A 23120-nucleotide genomic window follows, 5' to 3' on the forward strand; every position below is an offset into this window, starting at 1 on the left:
GCTATGCACTGCTGTTCATCATGCATTTCTTTTACAAGTCAATAGATATTGTTGAGAATAATAAAATAACTGAATATATTCTTCTGCTTTAACATTCTAACTATAGTCCCATTCCAGTTTAGCTCACTTTTACTTTATACCCTTGTGACTGCCTTTAAATTTGGATACTAGTTGAAGAAGCAAATTCCTCACCCTAAAACTAAATTCTATCACCTGCATTGAATCTTACCAAAAGGGTCACTTATTTTGAGCTCATTAATCAATCACATTATCAGATGATCCCTGATTGGTTCCAGAGCATCTGCTCTGAGAAATTGTACAGAGCAGTCAACCTCAAATTGCTTCAGAAGGTAACATAAGCTGAGTGTACAATACTATTTTAACTAACAGAGAACCCTCTGCATACCAGGATTCTGTTAGATCCCCAAAATTACTCAGAGCATTGAATCCCTATGTTGTGGAAACAGGCCCTTCAGCCCAACAAATCCACACCAACCCTCCGAAGAGTATTCCAATCAAACCTATTCCTCAACATTTACCCCTGATTAACGCACGGAAGCTGTACATCACTGGACACTATGGGCAAATTAGCATGACCAAATCACCGAACCTGCACTTCTTTGGATTGTGGGAGGAAACCACTTGGATCACATTTTGCTTTTGAAATCAGAGGCCCCTATTCAACCCATCACAACTGTGCCGCCTTTTTAAAATAGCTACTTGGCTAGACCCCTGCTCTCACAGTGTTGCAAATAATTTCTATTTGCAAGTATTCAAATTGTGGAAATTAACAGTGAATCAGCTGCCACCTCCTTTCCAGATGATCTCAGCTCTTCTTTGAAACAGCAAAACCCAATCAGAATATTGAAGCATCCAATGTTTAAAAAAAATCACATGCTCAGACACTGTAATATGATGGGTTTTTTAAACATAACGCTGAGCAAAAGTTAATTTAGGGCAAAATGGAGAACTCGAAGAGAAAGGTGAACCACCCGTGGGTAACAAAGGCAGTCAAGGGCAGTACCCACAAGGAAAAAATGACGTAGCAGCGGATGAGTAAAAAGCAAGAAAACTGACCATGTAATTAAATTGACAAGAAACAAAAACGAATGGCAAGAGTTGTCCAGGTATATTAAAAATTGAGTATCTAACGTCAGCATCGAACCCTTGGAGGTTCTGACTGTGGAATTGACAATGGGTACAGGGAAACAGCAGATAATTTAAACCGATATTTTACATTGATCTTCATGAAGGAGGATACCGTTATCATCCTAAAGGTAGCAAATAAGCAAGTTACTCATGGGAAGTAAAATGTTATAACAGTCTTTGTCACAAGGGACAGAGTATTGACTAACTAATAGGACGAAAGGCAGACAGGACCTAATGGCCTGGATCAAACATTTTTAAGCAACTGGCTGCAGAGACATTTAAGGCATCGATTGGAATATTCCAGAATCAAGGGATACAGGGAACATCCAGTGGATTGATGAGCCTGTTCAAGAAGGAAAGGGAGACAGAAATCAGGAAACTATAGACTAGATTAGATTATTTACAGCGTGGAAACAGGTCCTTCAGCCCAATAAGTACCTACCGACCCGCCAAAGCACAACCCTCCCAGACCCATTCCCCTACATTCACCCCTTCACCTAACACTACGGGCAATTTAGCATGGCCAATTCACCTAACCTGCATATTTTTGGATTGTGGGAGGAAACCGGAGCACCCAGAGGAAACCCACGCAGTCACGGGGAGAATGTGCAAATTCTACACAGAGAGTAGCCTGAGGTGGGAATTGAAGCTGGGTCTCTGGCGCTGTGAGGCAGCAGTGCTAACCACTGTGCCACCGCGCCACCCAGTTAGTTATTTTAATATCTGTTTTGGTAATACAACAGAGTTGAATATAATAGTCAGAAATAGCGGGACATTTTGAAAAGCTTATCCTGAAACATGGTAGACTGGGTTTTGTGAAAGAGAAATGGTATTTGACAAATTTGCTACAGTTCATTGAGGAGATAACAAACAGGGCTGATAAAGGGCAAGCCAATGATGTTCTGCATTTGGATTCAAAAATGCAAATGATAAGGTGCTACATAAAAGTTAATTGCATAATACAGGAGCTCACCATATCGGGGTAATGTATTAGTATGGACTGAGGATTGGTTAACCACACTGGCTGTTGCTGAGACCTCACTTGGAGTACTGTATACAATGTTAGCTCCCATATTTAATAAAGGATAAACCAGCATTGGAGACCATTCAATAAAGATTCACTTAGCAGCTTCAAGGATGAAAAGGTTGACCTATCAAGAATAGCTACACAGGTTAGGTCATTATTCAATAGAATCTCAACAAATAAGGGGTGATCTTGTGGAAACAAGATTCTGAGGAGCTTGACGGGGTAGATATTGACTAGATCTTCTAGCACCAGTGAAGCCTCAAATCAGGGGACATTACAGAAGGGAACATTCATTTTAAAACAAAATGTAAAGATTTTTTTTCTCTCCGTGAATTGCAAGAATTTTCCAGCCCAAGGAATTGTGAAAGCTAAATGTGGTAGGCGAATGGGTCTTGGGTTACTCTTTGGAGGGTCAGTGTGGCTTGTTGGGCTGAAGGGCCTGTTTCCACAGAGTAGGGAATCTGTGATTCTGGACAATAGACAATAAGACAATAGGTGCAGGAGTAGGCCATTCTGCCCTTTAAGCCTGCACCACCATTCAATATGATCATGGCTGATCATTCCTAATCAGTATCCTCTTCCTGCTTTATCTCCATAACACTTGATTCCACTATCTTTGAGAGCTCTACCCAACACTTTCTTAAATGAATCCAGAGACTGTGCCTCCACTACCCTCTGGGGCAGAGCATTCCACACAGCTACCACTCTTGAGGAGAAACTTCTTCACCCAATCTCTGTCCTAAATGTTCTACCCCGTATTTTAAAGCTGTGTCCTCTGGTTCAGCACTCACCCATCAGCGCAAACATGTTTCCTGATGCCAGAGTGTCCAATCCTTTTATAATCTTATATGTCTCAATCAGATCCCCTCTCAGTCTTCTAAACTCAAGGGTATACAAGCCCGGTCGCTTCAGTCTTTCAGTGTAAGGTAATCCCGCCATTCCAGGAATTGACCTTGTGAACCTACGCTGCACTCCCTCAATAGCCATAATGTCTTTCCTCCAATTTGGAGATCAGAACTGCACACAGTACTCCAGATGTGGTCTCACCAGGGCCCTGTACAGCTGCAGAAGCACCTCTTTGCTTCTATACTCAATTCCTCTTGTTATGAAGGCCGGCATGCTATTAGGTTCTTCATTACCTGCTGTACCTGCATGCTTGCCTTCATTGACTGGTGTAGAAGAACACCCAGATCTCTCTGTACTGCCCTTTTACCTAAATTGATTCCATTTAGGTAGTAATCTTCCTTCCTGTTCTTGCCACCAAAGTGGATAACCAGACATTTATCCACATTAAACTGCATATGCCATGCATCTGCCCACTCACCTAACTTGTCCAGATCACCCTGTAATCTCCGAACATCCTCATCACATTTCACCCTGCCACCCAGCTTTGTATCATCAGCAAATTTGCTAATGTTATTGCTGATACCATCTTCTATATCATTTACATATATTGTAAAAAGCTGCGGTCCCAGCACAGATCCCTGCGGTACCCCACTCATCACTGCCTGCCATTCCAAAATGGAGCCGTTTATCACTATCCTTTGTTTCCTATCAGCCAACCAATTTTCAATCCAATCTAGTAAATTACCCCCAATACCATCCACCCTAAGTTTGCTCACAAACCTCCGATGTGCGACTTTATCAAAAGCTTTCTGAAGGTCCAGGTCCACTACATCTACTGGATCTCCCTCGTCCATCTTCAGAGTTACATCCTCAAAAATTTCAAGAAAATTAGTCAAGCATGATTTCCCCTTCATAAATCCATGCTGACTCTGTCCTATCCTGTTACTACTATCCAGATGTGCCGTAATTTCATCCTTTATAATAGACTCCAGCATCTTTCCCACCACTAAGGTCAGATTCTATCCCAAATTATTTTAAAAGAGGGCAGATAGATTTTTGAAACATTGAGCAGTTGAGGGCTATGCGAATCAAGCGTAAAAGAGGTGTTGAGGCCTGGGTTGGCCCAGCCATGATCTGATAGAATGGGGGAACAAGCTGAAAGGGATGAATGCCCTACTCCAGCTCCAATTCCTTGAGCCTCCATTTCATGCTTTTTTGTCTCCAAAGAAGAGCATGATACAATGTGCTGAAGATCTCAGATGTTGTGAAAATGAGGTGTTTATGTACTGATTCAGATGGCATTGATTCATCAATCACAGCGATTCAGTCATGACTAGGAAGGGAATTCCCTCCATGAATAAAGGAAATCTACTGCAGAGCTCACACAAAGGGAATTCTTCCCTTCAGAGCAGAAAAGTGTGTTGCTGGAAAAGCGCAGCAGGTCAAGCAGCATCCAAGGAGCAGGAGAATTGACATTTCAGGGATAAGCCCTTCTTCAGGAATGAGGCTGGTGTGACAAGCAGGCTAAGATAAAGGGTAGGGAGGAGGGACTTGGGGGAGGGGCATTGGGAGTGCGATAGGTGGAAGGAGGTCAAGGTGAGTGTGATAGGCTGGAGAGGGGGTGGGCGCGGAGAGGTCGGCAAGAAGATTGCAGGTCAAGAAGGTGGTGCTGAGTCTGAGGGTTGGAACTGAGATAAGGTGGGTGGAGGGGAAATGAGGAAGCTGGAGAAATCCACAAGGTTGGGACTGAGATAAGGTGGGGGGAGGGGAAATGCCTGAAACGTCGATTCTCCTGCTCCTTGGATGCTGCCTGACCTGCTGCGCTTTTCCAGCAACACATTTTTCAGCTCTGATCCACTTTCTCCAATTCTTCCCTTCAGTGAACTCTCCCATCACATTACCCAACGTATCAGCTAAAGCAGGATACACTGCGCATGATCTAGCCAACAAAGGGACCCCGGGTGATTGATGTTATCACCGGACCAATAAAAGGACGGTGGGCGGAGCTGGAGGACCTGGCGGGGCGGTTGGTCCTCCAACCAATCAAAGTGAATGATGGGCGGAACTAGACTAAACCACGTGATCACCCTTGCGCGTGGAGCACAGTCGCTGTAATGAATGCTCGGGAAGTTATGGAGCGAAAGGATACGGTAAGGAAAGAAATAAACAGGGAAACGGCAGAAAAACTGTGTTCCTATGAGAGGAGAGGTTTTATAAACAAATTGTGCACGTCGGAAAACAAATTTGAACGTCCCAGTCCCGCGTTTGCAGTAAATGGGAAATTGCCTCAGTGCTGAGTGAGCGCCGCCATCTTTATTCGGGACAACGATTCACTGGACACGTGCGGAGCCGCCATCTTTGTAGGGGGCAAAGGAGCAGCGTTTCTCTGGTAAAAGTCATAGGACAGGATTTACACAGAGCATTTTCAAACCTAGAGAGATGGGTGTTTATTTCTGGATTTGTTTCGTCATTCATTTAAATGATTTGGATGTCAACATAGGAGGTATAGTTAATAAGTTTGCAGGTCATACAAAATTGGAAGTATTGTGGACAAGGAAGAAGGTTACCTCAGATTGTAATGAGATATTGGTCAGATAGGGTTTAATTTAGATAAATGTGAGGTGCTGCATTTTGGAAAAGCAAATCAGGGCAGGACATATACACTGAATGGCAAGGCCCTGGAGAGTCTTGCAGAAAAAAGAGACCTTGGACTGGAGGTTCATCGTGTTAAAAACAAATTCAATAAAATTTAGACGAGACCACCAAAACTGGAAACGAGACAATTTATTCTGCAATCTTGCAAGAATCGGACTCCAATTGTACAGAACAATTGAAGTGAGGAAAAATTCAAATTACTACACCAGTTGTACCTTTTTAGTTGCGTGAGGTCATCTCTCCCGACTATGACTGGCTCCTATACAACCCAATCTATCTTATTGATTTCAATTAATGCCCTGCTGTGCTCCACTCTTATTGCCCCCTTCTCTCCAAGTTGGCAACTTTCCCCTCTGTAAGTGCTGACACAAGGCTAAACCTATATCTTGATGTTCCTTCTCACTTGTCCATGTACCATTATCCATAGGTACATCATGATCTGGTTCAACATTTTGTATCAACTCTGCTGTTACATTCCATCCCTGCATATTTCATTGACTTGTATAGCTCAAGCATTTTGGTTATATCAGCGTTTTGCTGAAAACACAAGTTTTAAACAAAACTTATTTGAACTTTATTTTAAACATTGAACTTATTTGAAACTTATAATAATTACACACTAAAATTAGTATTCAATTAACCATAATTATAGATTCTCTTCCCTAATTATTACAGAGTTAATAGTTCTCTTGCTGTACCCCTTTTTCTGTATGCTTTTTCTATATCTGCAAAAACAACACTTTTCCCATTTCTAACAATAGTTCCTTGCCAGTCAAGTTGCAGGTAGACAGGATAGTGAAGGAGGTTTTCAGTATATTTTCCTTTATTGGTTATAGCATCAAATATAGGATATGGGAGGTCATGTTGCTGTACAGGACTTTGGTTAGGCCACTTTTGGAATATTGTGTGCAATTCTGGCCTGCCTCCTATCAGAAGGGTGCTGTTAAAGTTGAAAGGTTTCAATAAAGATTTACAAGGATGTTGCGAGGTTTGGAGGATTTGAGCTACAGGGTGAGGCATAAAAGGCTGGGGCTGTTTTTCCTGGACTACCATAGGCTGAGCGGTAATGTTATGGAGGTTTATACAATCATGAGGGGCATGGATAGGGTAAATGAACAAAGTGTTTTTTCCTGGGGTAGTGATGTCTAGAAGTAGAGGGCATTGCTTTAGGCTGAATGGGGAAAATTTCAAAGGGGCCTAAAGGCCAACTCTTTAATGCAGTGGGTGGAATGAGCTGCCAGAGGAAGTGGTGGAGGCTGGTACAATTAAAACATGTTAAAGGCCTCTAAATAAATACATGATATGATTAGGAAGCGTTTACAGGGATATGGGCCAAGTAGTTGCAAATGGGAGTAGATTAGGTTCCGATATCTGGTTGGCATGGATGAGTTAGACCGAAGGATCTGTGTCGGTGCTATACATCTCTATGACTGTGGGATCAGAACAGCTAATATTGCTCTGATTCACCTCTGGGCTCCCTCATGGCCACTTTGTCAAAATCTAGCTTCCTCAGTCTTGAACAGTAGGTGTATTTTTGGTCTGTTTAGTATTTTACTATTACTTTAACAGAGATTCTTGTAAGTTAACTTTTCACTGCTGCCCAGCTCCTGACCGTGTGCTGCTCTATTATCAGATTTTTTTTTTCTAGAAAATGTTTGACAGTCAAGAATTCTTTTTTCCAACAAGCAAGTGTATTTTCCTTCCATTTCCGACTATCAAATTCCGCACCATTTTCATTCCCTGTAATCTGTTTTGCACTCCCTGAAACATCAACTGTGTTTCTCCTTCCACAGATACCAGTGATTAATGTCAAAGCCCTGTTGCTTGTGGAGAGGGTGATGTTTAACTTTCTTGTACAGCTGCAGTTTGTGTGGTGAAGGTACTCCCACAATGTGGTTGGGTAAGAGACATTACAGAGTATTCATTACAGCAACAGTAAAGGTCTGAAGATAATGTCCAAATCAAGAACATGCTTATAATTTCACAAAAATATTATTGGGAACTTTAGACATGAGGCCAGAGAAAGATGATATTAGGTCAGGTGACCAAAAGCATTGCCAAATAAGCAGGTTTTGAGGAAAGTCTGAAAGGAGGAAAGCAGATCTGTGAGGTTTTGACTGCGAATTTCAGACCTTGTTGCTTTAGCAACTGTAGAAACAGCCACACAGGTGAAATAATGATTTAACAAAGCGTTGGGAGTCTCGAACAGAATGGGTTGTCTAGGTCTCAAAGGGTGTGTGATGCAGCGAGCTAGGAATTAAATCAAGGGTGATAATTTTAAATTGGAGGATGTGGGCTGGGTGCTGGCAAATGAGATGAGATTGGGATATCTGGTTGGCATGGACAGGATGGATTGAAGGGTTTGTTTCCATGCTGTACATCGCGGTAGCTCTATGTTATTGATTATGAATAGGAGCCTTTTGATTGATCAACAATTTTTGGTGTGAGGGAGTACTTGGGCAGCAGAGATTTAGTTTTTCTTGAGATTACAGGGAGGTTGAATGTGGGAGGCTGGCCAGGAGTGTGTTTGGATCATGAAGTCTGGAGATAACACAAGGTGGATGAGAGTATATGAGCTGAGAGGAGGGTGGAATCAGCAAGAAAAAGTGGTCTTGGACTGGGACTGAGCTATCACACTCTCCTCACCTCTGGGATTCAGCTGGTTGTCAGGTTGTGAATCAGGGCAGTATCACAATTGGGAGCTGAGTGGCCCTGGTGGAGCCTAAAATAAGTGTCACTCAGCTGCTGCTTGATAGCCCTGTTGATGACGACTTCTATCACTTTATTGCTGATCGAGTGTGGACTTTTAGAAAGAAATTGTCTGGGTTGAGTTGCCCTTTGTTTTTGTGTTGAACATGCCTGTTCTACATTGTTGGTCGATGTCAGTGCTGGAGGGGTACTTGGCTTGGTGGGTGGCAAGTTCTGGAGCACAAACCATCAGTATTATTGCCAGAATATTGGCAGGGCCCGTAGACTTTGCACTACTTAACCATTTCTTGATGTTATTCAAACTGAATCAAACTGGCTTAAAACTCACATCTGTGATGTTGGAAACCACTGGAGAAGGCTGAGATGGATCATCCCACTTTGCAATTCTGGCTGAAGATTGCTGCAAATGCTGTCATCTTATCTGGTGCATGGATGTGTGAGGCCCCTCCTTCAGTAAGGGTGGGGATATCTGTGATGCTTCCTCCAGTGAGTTGTTTAATTGGCCCTCACCGTTCACAACTGGGTGTGGCAGAACTGCAGAGCTCCGATCTGTTCCATTGGATATCGGATCACTTAGCTCTGTTGCTTGCTGCTGATGCTGTTTGATATGCAGATAGTCCTGTTTGGTAGATTCACCAGGTTTGCACTTCATTTTTAAGTCTGCCTGGTGCTGCTCATGGCATGCCCTCCTTTCCTGTCCATTGTGATGGGTGAGAGCAGGATTTACAAACCCATGAGATTATAGATTGTGCTGGAGGACAGTTCTGCTGCTGTTGATGTCTCATAGTGCCTCAGAGATGTCCAGTTTGAGATTGTACATCTCTTCAAAGTCTGTCCCATTTAGAGTGGTGATAGTGCCACTCAACACGATGGAGGTTTTTCTCAACTTTAAGGCAAGACTTTGTCTCCAAAAGGAATGTGTGATGGTCGCTCTTACCGATACTGTCATGGACAGATGTATCTGCCGCTGGTCAATTCATAACAATGAGATCACGTATGTTTTTCCCTCTTGTTGGTTCCCTCACCATCCGCTGCAGACTCAGTTGAGCAGCTATATCCTTAAGGACCTGATCAGCTCAGTCAGTAATTCTGTTGCAGAGCTCGTCTCGATTATGGATATAGAATTCCTGTACCCAGAGTATGTTTGGCACCATTTTACTTCCTCAGTGCTTCCTCCAAATGTTGTTCAACATGAAGGAGAACCGATTCATCAGCTGACGGAGGATGGTACGTGGTAATTAGCAGGAGCCGTGAGACTTCCTGGTGTCCGGAGTCAATGCTGAGTACTCCCAGGGCAAATCCTCCCTCTCTGTACACCACTGTGCCACCACCTCTGCCTGGTCTGTCCTCCCGGTGGGACAGGACATATCCAGAGATTTTAGGAGAAAGTGAAGATTGCAGATGCTGGCGATCAGAGTCAACGGTCTGGTGCTGGAAAAGCACAGCAGGTCAGGCTGATGAAGGGCTTAGGCTCGAAACGTCGATTCTCCTTCTCCTCGGACGCTGCCTGACCTGTTGTGCTTTTCCATCACCACACTCTCAATATCTTGGGATGGTGATGATGGTGTCTGGTCATTGTCTGTAAGGGTTGATTTTGTGAGTATGAGTATGTCAGGCTGTTCCTTGATTGGTCTGTGAGACAGCTCTGCACATTTTGGCACCAAAATCCAGATGTTAGTGAGGAGGACGTTGCACCATCGAGAGGGCTGATTCTGTGGTTGTATTTTCTGGTGTCTTGATAGATACCAAGTGGTCCATCCAGTTTCATTCCTGTGTTGAGACTTTGCAGTGATTATTTCAGTGAGTAGATTGCTGGGCCACTGTCAGGCTGGCAGGATGTTTTTTGCCATTGACAATGATTTCATGGAGATCAGGAGATTCCTAATTCCAGTTTTTTTTTTCTTGAATTCAGACTCCACCATCTGCAAAGATGGGATTCGAACCAGGACTTCAGTCATTTGTTGTAATATTTTGGATAAACGTTAAATACATTAGGTTTGTTCACTCACTTTAAATATCACTAACCCAGGTTTTGTTTCTTTGTGAAACACTGTCCATCATCCTGTATCCTCCATCCTTCTCTCTAACAACAAGAGTTTGGAGCACATGGAGTTTCTTTGTCACTAAGACTGAGATAATCCGATCAGTTGCTTCCCTCCCTCCCACTAACCCACGGAGCCAAACTGCCTCACGTAGTGTTCCTGGTTTTTGTCCTAAACTGACATCTTTCTCCAATCTCAGGTCAAACCTTATCAGAGCTCATCTTGACCCTTTACCCTAATCTCACTAAACTACAGACTTTCCAACTCTCTTTCTTCCTCCTCCTCATCAGTCCCTCTCACCGATTCATTGATATTGTTCCTTGTTCTGTCTTTTCTGGTTATGCCCTTCTCTCCCAAAATCCTGCTCCATCTCCACTCTCCAACTCCTTTCTGAATTTCTTGCATTTGGTGTCCTTGGTCCCTCCTGTATCTCACGTATAATGCCAGGAGGTGACATTGTGCAAAAGCACCATGTTGGGTTTCACATGTACACTGACGGTGCCCAACTCTTCCTCCCCATCATCCCTCTCCATTACTCCACTGCTACTCAGTTGTCAAACTGCTTACCACACTCCCACTACTCGATTAGCTGCAGTTTCCTCCAATGAAACATTGTAATGGTTAAACCCATTGCCTTACAAATTCCTTTCCCTTATTGCTGAGCCCCTCCCTCTCACTGGGAACTGTCTGAGGCAGAACTACACTCTTCACAATATTGCTGTCATATCTGACCCCAAGCTGACCTTCTGATCAGACACCTACACAATCCCAAACACCAGGAATTCCAATCTCTTAAACGTTGTTTGTCTCCTCCTCACCCCAGCTCCATTGCTACTGAAACCCCTTACCCGCGTCGGTGTCACCTTAAACTTGATGAATCTGAAACGGAACCCTTGATTCCGTGACTGACACAGAATCTGGTTTCCGACTCCCCCGTGATGGGAAACACCCTCTCACTATTTATCCTGTAAAACCCCTTAAGAATCTGGTGGTGGGGTTTGATTGTAGGTGGTGGAAATGGCAGAGGATGATGTGTTGTATCTGGGTGGAAGGTAAGGACTTGGGGAGGGTTCTCTCCTTGCAGTTGGAGGTTTGGATTTCAAAGACAGAGGTGCGGGAAGTGGAGGAGACACATTCGATGGTATTGACTACGTGGGAGGGGAAATTGCAGTCCTTGAAAAACGGGGCAATTTGGTATGTTCAGGCATTACTGGAACACTGCAGTAAGCGTGAGACAGAGATGTTGGCCAGGGAACAGGCTCATGTGTTAAAGTGACAGGCAGCTGGAAGCTCGGGGTCTGTTTTTGCAGCAGAACGTAGATCATCAGTCGCCATTTCCGCCACCTCCACTGAGATGCTGCCAGACACAGGTTCCTGTCCCCTCCATTAACAGCTATGCACCCCCCAGCCAGATCGTAATCCACTCCTTTGTCTTTCCAAATGTTCTGGTTTCTCTTTGGGTTCTGTCCCTCCCTATTATTTACTCTTTAACCCCTATCACCTGCAGTACAAAGATCTGCAGGTTAGTTGAATTGGCCAAGCTAAATTTCCCATAATGCTCAAGGATGTGTAGGTTAGGTGCATTAGTCAGGAGAAATGTAGAGTAATAGGGTAGGGGAATGGGTCTGGTTGGGATACTCTTCGGAGGAACGCTGTGGATCTTTTGGGCCGAATGGCCTGTTTCCACATTGTCAGGATTCTAATTTTCCCAGCTCCGGTTCTGAGGAAGGGCCACTGGACAGATTTCTGTTCCCAGATGCTGCCAGACCTGCTGAGCTTTCCCAGCACCTTCTGCTTGTTCCTGATTGACACCATCCATACACCTTCTGGGTTTGATTCAGACAGGGGGAGGATCCCAACACTGACCTCACAATGGGGTCCAGCTGATTGGTGGCAGCTTCGGACCAATAGGAAAAAATGGTGGGACTGGTGGACCAAGTGGAACCAGCTGGTCATCCAAACAATGGGAGTGAATGAGGGGCGTGGCCAGTGGGATGACACGTTACCAGTAACTCAGCTGATGCAGTGCCACGTGACACGGTCGTTGGTGAATGTGGGAGACGCAAACAGGGAAGGGGAGAGTGGCCTCTGAGACAGGGAGATAATGAGTCACTTTAGACTGGGAAGTTTTAATTACACACTGTGCGGTTCGTAAGTCTGAATTAGAAACTCTGGGTCCCGCGTTTGCAGCAGATGGGAAAATGTCTGCGGCCCTCAGGCGGTGATAGGACCTGGGATATGGTCGCCATCTTTATTAGGGGTAAGGTCCAGGTGAGGCACATGTGCATGTCCTCTTCCTAGGATGGGGGGTGTGATTTGAAGAGAGGCATTTACACATCAAGCACATACCAAGAGAAATATATGTCTTTACTATTCTTCCTGCACTGACTGTGAGTTTTGTTTTGTGAATTCATTTCATAGGATATTAAATCAGAATAATTGAGGCTGGGATCTCAAAAGCAAGTTTTTACAGTCGATGGAGTCATCAGGATCTGAATATCATTGGCATTTAAATGTGGAAAGAGAAGCGTTTGTCTGTTCTGTTTGTGGGAAAATATTTCTAATATTTTTGTTAAGCAGAAAGATGTACAAATTTGTGGTTGGATCACCCTTTGGGTGTGTGCTCTGTTCTGGGCCCTGCAGCTGAGGAAGGAGATATTGGCCTGAGAGGGAGCACAGATTTATCCAAACTACACCTCATCTCTGTAAGAACTGTCAGATTTCGATCCAATCACCCACTTCATGACGTTAACCTATAAACTCTTTATTTTCAATTACCTGCAAACTTCTCATTAAAAATCCTTTTGGACTCAAATTCCAGTACCTTTTCAGGTGGAATGTTCCAGATTCTGACAACTGTCTGTTCATCCAGAAACTGCTGAGGTCCATGTTGACTCTGGGGTTACAAAGGGCTGAGCTGAAAGATGAGGTGCTGTCCCTGAGCTCCCATTGAGATGCATTGGAACAGTACAGGAGGCTGAGGGCAGTGTAGGTGTGAGCAGACAATGAAAATGACAGGGCTGCACTGTGAGGGCTGCTTGGCTCAATGAGAGTGTTCTGGAGTTGGGTGTAAACAGAGTGAGGTGAGACAGGGAGAAGGTGAAGCTGAAACTCCGTTTTGGTTCAGGCCATTCAGAAACTCACATGATCCCAATGGGAACAGCCAGTTTTTAAGTGATACCTGCGGAGTATTTCTTAACAGTTTTTAAAGTATAACATAACAGGTTAAGTAAAGATTGGTGCTTTTGATTTTAATAGAAATATTTGTGTGAAGGAAGGTTGCTAGTTCATTTAAATTCTCTTAATGGGAGTAACTAAATGAATAAAGAGAGACATTGAGATAGGAGCCCTCAGACCTGTGGTGTGCTACACTTGCACAATGTGGGAAATAAGGGCCGCTTCCAGTATCCCTGACGGCTATGTGTGCAGGAAGTGAACCCACCTGCAGCTACTGGGAAACTGCTTTTCAGACCTGGAGCTGTGAGTGGACTCACTGTGGAGCATCTGCAATACTAAGAATGTTATGGACAGCACGTTTAGTGACTTAGTCACACTGCAGGTGAGGGCTACACAGGCAGAAAGGGAATGGGTGACCGTCAGATCAAGAAAATAGACAGGAAGGGAGTGCGGAGTCCCCAGTGGTTATCCCCTTCTCAAACAGGTCCAGATATACCACTTGGGATTCTGTTGGGAGGTTATGGGTGGGGTAGCCTCTCAGGAAATCAGCAACAGTCAGGTTCATGACACCACAGAAAGGTCTGCTACACAGACCAGGAGGAAAGAGAGTGGCAGGGCTAAAGTGACAGGGGATTCAATAGTCAATGCACAGACAGGCACTTCTATGGCCACAGACATGAATCCAGGATGGTATGTTACCTCCCTGGTGCCAGGATCCGCGATAGCTTGGATAGGCTATCAGACATTGTGGAGCTGGAGGGTAAACATCCCATGGTGGTGGAATCTTCTCACTATGAAGACTCTGTATCATTTACATTCTCCACTGCTTCCCACTCCTATCTGCTTCGAAAAGAGAGAATCACAGAGAAACACGGAATAAAATGGGGCCAGAGTCTCTGGTATAAAACTGTTAAACACAGTGCCCCCATCTTATCCATACTGGTCATCAAGCACACATACCCTGTATGATCATCTAATACCTTTTGATATTAGAATAGATGATACAGGATTAATTAATGTTTTGATGAGGAAAATGAGCAGAGAGGTTTAGTAGTAATTTCTGGAGCTCAGGGTGCATGAATCTGAATTAAAAATGGGCTATCCTCAAGGCTGGAATTAGAGAAAGGCACTTAGCACAGAGATTGTGGGGCTCGAGGAGATTACAAATACAAGGAGGATTGTGAGAATGGATGATGTTACAGAGACAGATGTTTTGTTGTACCAGAGATAGTGAGGGTTCTGAGGCTGGAGAGGAATTACAGAGATAAGGAAGAGTTGTGAAGCTGATGAAGTGACAGTGATAGAGAGAGTTGTGAGCATGGAGCAATTTACAGAGACACTGAGAGTTCGAGTCTTAGTTATTCAGCATGGAAACAGACCCTGTGTTCTGACCAATCCATGTCGACTATAATTCCAAACGAAACTAACTGCACCTGCCTCCAAATATTTCCTATTTATGAACTTTTGCCCATGGTCTTTTAAAGATTGTAATTGTATTCACAGCTCCCATTTCCCCTTGCAGTTCATTCCACAAATGGAAAAATATCCTAATATCGATTAGGATATCTATAAAACATCCTAAAATCTATTTAAAACCTTTCTCATCTCTCTTCAAAATGTGTGCACCCGAGTCTTCAATCCCTCTGCGACCCCCCGGGCATTCATCTTATCTACACTCTCCATGATTTTATAAACCTCTTATAAGTTCACCCCTCAATCTCCGATACTCCAGTGACAGAAATCTCAGCCTATCCAGCCACTCCTTCAACACCACCCCTCCATGCATGGCAACATCCTGGGAAATATCTTCTGAACCTTCTCTAATAACATCCTTCCTATAACAGGGAACCAGAACTAGATGCAGTATTGCAGAAAAGGCCTCACCAGCATCCTGTACAGCCTCAACATTACGTCCCAACTCCTCTACCTAAAGGTCTGAGAAATGAAGGTAGATGTGCTAAACACCTTCTGAACCACCCTCTCTACAAATGACACAAGACCTGAACCCCTCGGTCTGTTTGTTCTTTGTCACTACTCAAGGCCTTACTTTTAATTAGTGAAATTAATTAATGAGGCTAAAGTCGATGTCTGTTTTATCAAAATGTAACAGCTTACATTTATTCAAATTAAACTCCGTCTGCCCCTCTTCAGCCCATTCACCCAATTGATCAGGATCCCTTTGTAATCATAAATAACCTTTGTTACTGTCCACTTTAACAATTTTGATGTCACCCACAAACAAACCATACTTTGTATATTCTTACCCAAAACATCTACACGCATGGCAAACAAAAATGGACCCTGCACCAATTCCTGTGGAACACTACTGGTCACGGGCCTCCAGTCTGAAAAGCAACCCTCCACTATTGCACTCTGTTTCCTACCGTTAAGCTCGTTTTGTATCCAATTGGCAAGCTCTTCCTGAATCCCATGTGATCAAACTTTACAAATTAGTCTCCCATGCAGAACCTTGTGAAAGGCTTTACTGAAGTCCAAATAAACAATGTCTAATGATCTGCCCTCGTCGATCTTCTTGGTTACTACCTTAAAAAGCTCAATCAAGTCTGTGAGACACCCTCTTGTGTAACCATGTTGACTGTCCCTAATCATTCCTTAACTCTCCAAATACATGTAAACCCTATCCTTCTGAATGACCTCCAACAGGTCACCCACCACTGAAGTCAGACTCCGAGGTCTACAGTTCCTAGGTTTCTCCTTCTATCCCTTCACAAACAAAGGCACATGAGCCACTCTCCAGTCATCAGGTAGCTCACCCGTAGTTATCGATTATACAAATATTTCTCCATGGTGCCCACAATTTCCTCCCACCCAAACTGTTCCCGTCCTGTCACTTCAGTCACTTGCCCTGTCTGATCAGCCAAGAAAAGGTCAGGTGTTGCTTGCTTTCTGATAGGAACATTTACATATTGATAAAGAACATTTTCTTGGACTCGTTTAACAAATTCTTTCCCAACCAAACCTTTCACACTATGGTCGTCCCAGTCAATGTTTGCAAAATTGATTCGTCTACTATAACCACCTTATTATTCTGACTTTATATCTGAGATCCCTCTGTATGTTCCTTTAGTTCACTCTGATTATTGCGGCGTCTATAGTGCCATCCAACCAAGGTGATCATTTTTTAAATTTTGAAAACACAGTTTTATTTTTAAAAAGCTCTCCTCCGCGATTTAAAAATAAATCTCTTTTTGTTTATTCACTCAGTTGATGTGGGTGTTTACCCTGAGGGCAGTTGAGAGTTACCTACATTGTTGTGGGTCTGGAGTCACTTGTCGGCCAGACCAGGTGAGGATGACAGTTTCTTTCCCAAAAGGACATTAATGAATCAGATGGGTGTTTTCTAACAATCGACAATAGTTTCATGGTCATCATTCGCCTTTTCATTCGCGATTGTATTGAATTCCGATGCCACCATCAGCCATGTTGGGATTCTAACCCTAATCCTCAGAACATTACATATATTACTCGTCTAGCAAGAATACCATCTGGCCATTACCTCCCTTTTTAGCAGAGATTAAAAAAAAAGTTCCCTCATTCTACATGTACAATTTGTGATAAAATACTCAAATGTCCATGTGTCAGCCTCTCCAAAAGGTCACTCCACAGAAATCTGTTTGGGGGGGTAAATATTTCACTCTTTTTGTTTTTGGGGTTTTTTATTTTTCATTTTTGAGGTAAAAGAAACAAAAATGAATCCAAATAAAAATCTTACATCACGGACATGTAATTTCTGAAGCTGGAGGGGGATTACAGAGACGCTGAGGGTAGTGAGGCTGGAGAGGGATTACAGAGACAGGGAGGGTGGTGAGGCTGGAGGGGGAATTACAGAGACAGGGAGGGTGGTGAGGCTGGAGGGGGATTACAGAGACAGGGAGGGTGGTGAGGCTGGAGGGGGATTACAGAGACAGGGAGGGTGGTGAGGCTGGAGGGGGATTACAGAGACCGGGAGGGAGGTGGGGCTGGAGGGGGATTACAGAGACAGGGAGGGTGGTGAGGCTGGAGGGGGATTACAGAGACAGGGAGGGTGGTGAGGCTGGAGGGGGATTACAGAGACAGGGAGGGAGGTGAGGCTGGAGGGGGATTACAGAGACGCTGAGGGTGGTGAGGCTGGAGGGGGATTACAGAAACGCTGAGGGTGGTGAGGCTGGAGGGGGATGACAGAGACAGGGAGGGAGGTGAGGCCGGAGTGGGATTACAGAGACAGGGAGGGTGGTGGGGCTGGAGGGGGATTACAGAGACCGGGAGGGTGGTGAGGCTGGAGGGGGATGACAGAGACAGGGAGGGTGGTGGGGCTGGAGGGGGATTACAGAGACAGGGAGGGCGGTGAGGCTGGAGGGGGATTACAGAGACCGGGAGGGAGGTGGGGCTGGAGGGGGATTACAGAGACAGGAAGGGTGGTGGGGCTGGAGGGGGATTACAGAGACAGGGAGGGTGGTGAGGCTGGAGGGGGATTACAGAGACAGGGAGGGCGGTGAGGCTGGAGGGGGATTACAGAGACCGGGAGGGCGGTGAGGCCGGAGGGGGGTTACAGAGACAGGGAGGGAGGTGAGGCTGGAGGGGGATTACAGAGACAGTGAGGGTGGTGAGGGTGGAGGGGGATTACAGAGACAGGGAGGGTGGTGAGGCTGGAGGGGGATTACAGAGACCGGGAGGGCGGTGAGGCCGGAGGGGGGTTACAGAGACAGGGAGGGAGGTGAGGCTGGAGGGGGATTACAGAGACAGTGAGGGTGGAGGGGGATTACAGAGACATGGAGGAGGGTGATTGTTGTCCAAACATCACTGTGGTGGACATGGACTGCAGCATTTCAGGAAGACAGTCTACCACCACTTTCTCCAACACAAAGGTGGCCAATCAATACTGGTCTGGGCAGCAAAGGCAACCCCCAGTGAATAAAACCAAGCAGTGACCTCTCTTTGCTGACTGGCTGTGAAGTTATAAACATCTCTGGAAATGGAGTGGACAGAGAAGAGAAACAGTGACATTTCACAGCTGCCCTCCGAGAGTCCTCACCCTTGGAAGTACTCCGAGCCGGGGATCAGCTCAGTGGGTTTCAGTCTCTTCAAACATCAATCTTAGTCTGTTCAACTTTATTAAATCTACAATAGTGAGTAAGGTGAGGGTTTCTTTTTAATGTCTTACAGTTTCTTGATTAAATGTTTAAAATATAAAACATAAGCATTGTTATTCTCGGGCAGTATTTTTCCAGCAGTAAGACTGTGCCTTTTTCTTGGTCTGTAGATTCTTAAGGCGGAGAGATGGCCTGTTGTAGAGTGGTGTGCTGTTCCTGTCGGATGAGGGAGATTAGGGAGAGTCTCCATGATCCTGATGATTATGTCTGCAGGAAGTATGATTGTAAATCCTATTGGAACGCATGGATTGGTGGAGGAATGATTAAAGACAGTGAGGAATTGACAGGAGGCCTGGGGGTGTGATAGGTCGCAGTCTCAGGATTGCAGGATACTGCAGATACAGTCAGGTAGGTGGGTTACCTCCAGGAAAGCTAGGAGGGGTAGGCAGGTAGTACAGCAGTCTTCTATGGCTATCACCCCTCTCAAACAAGTATACTGTTTTGGAAAATGTAGTTGGTAATAGACTTTCAGGGGAATGTAACACTGACAGTCAAGTTACTGTGACTGAGACTGGCTCTACTGTAATGTGAGGTATATCCAGTTCCACGTGATCAATGGTGATAGGGGACTCTCTAGTCAGGGGCACAGTCTGCCGTTTCTGCAGCTGACCGTGAGACATCAGAATGGGGTGGTGCCTGGGTCAAGGATGACTCCGAGATGGTTCAGAATCTTCTCAAAGGGGAGGATAACCAGTGGGAGGTCGTTGTACATTGGTACCAATGGCATGGGAAGGGGAAAGCCTGGGGTCCTGACGAGCAGGGAGATTTGCTAGTGCCACTCGGGAGGCATTAAACCAGTGAGGGAGTCGGGGTAATCCTGAAGAGATAGTGAGAAAAGAGGTGAGTCTGAGACTGGTACTGTTCACCAGTCAGACTGTCAAGGCAGGCAAGAGCAAGCCACAGAATGAGGTGCGACGGACCAGTTACACTGCATTTATTTCAGTGCAAGAGGCCTGACAGGTCAGGCAGGTGGGCTCAGGGTATGGCTTTGAGCATGGCACTGGGATATTACAGCAATTACAGAGGCATCACTCAGGGATGGATAGGACTAACAGCTTAATGTTCCAGTGTATAGATGCTATAGCAAGGTTAGAAAGGGGGCAACAGAGCAGGGGGAGTGGCATCTTTGTTTAGGGATAATGTTACGGCTGGGCTTCGGGAGGATATTCCTCGGAGTACATCCAGGCAGTTATTTGGTTGGTACTGAGAAATAAGAAAGGGATGACCATCTTATTGGGATTGTATTATAGACCCTCTCCCAGTAGTCAGCAGGGAATTGAGACAAAATTTTACCGAGAGATCTCAGTTATCTGTAAGAATAATGTAGTTGCAATGATAAGGGGTTTGAACTTTACATGGCCTCAGAGTGCTGTAGTGTTAAGGGCTTGGCTGGAAAGGTATTTGTTCAGTGTGTACGAGAACATTTCAGATTCAGTTTGTAGGATGTACCTACTAGAGAAGGAACAAAACCTGACCTGTTTTCTTTATTCACTCACAGGATGAGGCTGTCACTGGCTCGGCCAGCATTTATTGCTGCGTTTACCCAGAGGGCAGTTAAGAGTCAACCACGTTGCTATAGGTCTGGAGTCCCATGCAGACCAGACCAGGTCAGGATGGCATTTTCCTTCCCTAAAGGTCGTGCGTGAACCAGATGAGTTTTTCCAACAATTGACAATGGATTCCTTGTCGTCACTAGATTATTTTTTCCAGATATTTATTGAATTCATGTTCCACCATCTGCCATGATGGGATTCAAACCCAGATCCCCAGATCGTTATCTGGGTCTCTGGATTAACTGTCTAGCGATAATTTCACTCTGTCATCAGGACATGAGGCAGGGTGAGTGACTGAGGTATCAGTGGGGCATCACATCAGCACCAAAGATCCCACAGTATTGTGGCTCAGTGATGAGCACTGCTTCCTCAGCACCAGGGACCTGGGTTTGATTCCAGCCTCAGGTGACTGCCTGTGTTCAAGTTGGCACATTCTCCCCAGTGTCTGTGAGGGTTTCCTTCGGGTATTCCAGTTTGCTCCCACAGTCCAAAGATGTGTAGGTTAGTTGAATGAGCCATGTTTAAATTTCTCATAGTATCTAGCTGCAGTAGATGAGGTTTTGGGATGTGCAGGCAAATCTCTGCCTGATGTGAAAAGATCCTTTTGTGGTCTTGGACAGAGGTCAGAGGGAGGTGTGGCCGCACGTTTTACATTCCCGTGGCAGCAAGGGAGGGTCAAGGGTGTGGAGCATGGGTTGGTGGGAGGGTGTGGACCGAACATGCGAGGTGCAGAGGGAATGGTCTCTGTAGTACACAGATAGGGTTGGGGAGGGAAATATGTCTCTGGTGGTGGGGTCTGACATGAGGTAGCAGAAATAACCGAGGTTAGTGTGCTGTATCTGGAGATTAGTGGGGTGGAAGGTGAAGACCGCAGGGTTATATTCTTTATTGTGGCTGGAGGGGTGGGGTAAAGGCGGAGGTGCGGGAAGTGGAGGGTATGTGTTGGAGGGCATTGTTGATCAAGTCAGAGGAAAATTACGGTCCTTGAAGTAGGCCTTTCTGCGATGTCCTGGAATAGGATCCAAAGAGATTAAACAAATATATCACAGACAAAAGATTAACTGGACCAGAGAATAGGACCCCTTAAAGGTCAACAAGGCTGTCTATGGAACCACAGGGGGTGCGAATGATATGCAAATATTTCACGTCATTTATACTGGAGAAGTATATGGAAGCTCGAGAGTTTGGAGAATTAAACAGTGATAACTTAAAAAGTGTCCATGTTACAGAGGAGGTGGGACTGGATGTCTTAAATCACATCGAGGTGGATAAAGCCCTGGAACCTGATCAGGTGTATCCTGGAACTTTCTGGAAATCTAGGGATGTGATTGTTGGACCTCTCCTGAGGTATTTGTATCATTGATAACGACAGGTGAGGTGCCATTATTTTCAAATGTGGTAAGGAGAGGCCATGGAACAAGAGAACAGTGAGCCTGAAGTCAAGTTGTTGGAAAGGATTCTGAGGGACAGGATATCCATCTATTTGGAAAGGTAAGGAATAACAGGGAGAGTCAATGTGGCTTTGTACATGCACAATTGTGTTTCACTAACTTGAGTGAGTGTTTTGAAGTGACAAAGAAAATTGATTAAGCCAGGCAGTGAATGTTGTTTATATGGACATTCAACAAGGTTCCACAAAGCAGACTGGTTAGCAGGGTTAGATAACATGGAATGAAGGGAGAGCAAGCCATTACAAAACTGCCTTGAAGGTAGGAGACAGAGGATGATGATGGAGGGTTGCTTTGCGGACTGGAGGCCTGTGAGCAGCAATGTGCTGCAAGGATGGATATTGGGTCCTTAAATAAATGACTTGGATGTGAATATGAGGTATGGTCAATAGGTTTACAGAAGGCACCAAAATTGGAGGTGTAGTGGACAGTGAAGAAGGTTGGTTCAGAATACAACAGGATCTTGATCAGATGGACCATTGGAGCAAGGAATGGCAGATGGAGTTAAATTTAGATAAATGTGAGCTGTTGTATTTTGGAAAGGCAAATCAGGGCAGGACTTATACACTTAATGGTAAAGTCCTGGGGAACATTGCTGAACAAAGGGACCTTGGAGTGCAGGTTCCTAGTTCCTTGAAAGTAGAGTCACAGGTAGGCAGGGGAGTGAATGCAGCATTTAGTACACTCCCCGTTATTGGTCAATGCATTGAATGCAGCTGTTGTAACGTCATATTGTGGCTGGACAGGGCACTGATTACAGCTTTTCTGGAATTCTGTTTTCAGTTCCAATCTCCCTGTTCTTGGAATAATGTTGAGAAACTTGAAAGGGTTCAGAAAACATTTGCAGGGACTTTGCCAGGATTGGACGGTTTGAGCTGTTGGGAAAGGCTGAATAAGCAGGGAATATTTTCCCTGGAGGGTTGGAGGCTAAGAGGTGATCTTATAAAATCAAGAAGGGCATGGATAAGGTGAGCAGTCAGGGACTTTTTCCCAAGTTCGGTGGCTCCAGAACTAGAGGGTACAGGCTTAAGGTGAGAGGGAAAAGGTTTAAAAGGGATCTAAGGGGCATCTTATTCATGTTGAGGGCATTGCAAGTATGGAATGAACTGCCAGAGGAAGGGGTGGAGGCTAGTACAATTGCAGCATTTAAATGTCATCTGATTGGGTACATGAAGAGGAAGGATTTAGAGGGATAAGGGTGAACCGCTGGCAAATGGGACTCCATTAATGCTCTCCGTTATTGGTCAATACATTGAATACAGAAGCTGGGATGTCATATTGTGGCTGGACAGGACATTGATTAAGCCACTTCTGGAATTCTGTTTTCAGTTTGAATTACTCTGTTCTGGGAAGGATGTTGGATA

The 23120-nt window shown here is 44.9% G+C and overlaps 1 long non-coding RNA gene across 4 annotated transcripts in view; it reads left to right on the forward strand.

Moving 5' to 3' along the window:
• The first annotated feature begins 5140 nt into the window (after nt 1-5140).
• LOC140483501 (uncharacterized) overlaps nt 5141-23120 on the forward strand; it is a 48533-nt gene continuing 30553 nt past the window's right edge. For 2 of the 4 annotated variants that reach the window (XR_011961991.1, XR_011961992.1), the window contains exons 1-2: nt 16848-16911; nt 20254-20362. This is a non-coding gene — a long non-coding RNA (uncharacterized lncRNA). Of the gene's footprint in view, nt 5173-7553; nt 7578-16847; nt 16912-20253; nt 20363-23120 lie in introns of those variants that run through there. The other 2 variants (XR_011961993.1, XR_011961994.1) reach the window with 2 other exon arrangements.

The sequence above is a fragment of the Chiloscyllium punctatum genome, chromosome 12, assembly GCF_047496795.1.
Source record: "Chiloscyllium punctatum isolate Juve2018m chromosome 12, sChiPun1.3, whole genome shotgun sequence".
NCBI lineage: Eukaryota > Metazoa > Chordata > Chondrichthyes > Orectolobiformes > Hemiscylliidae > Chiloscyllium > Chiloscyllium punctatum.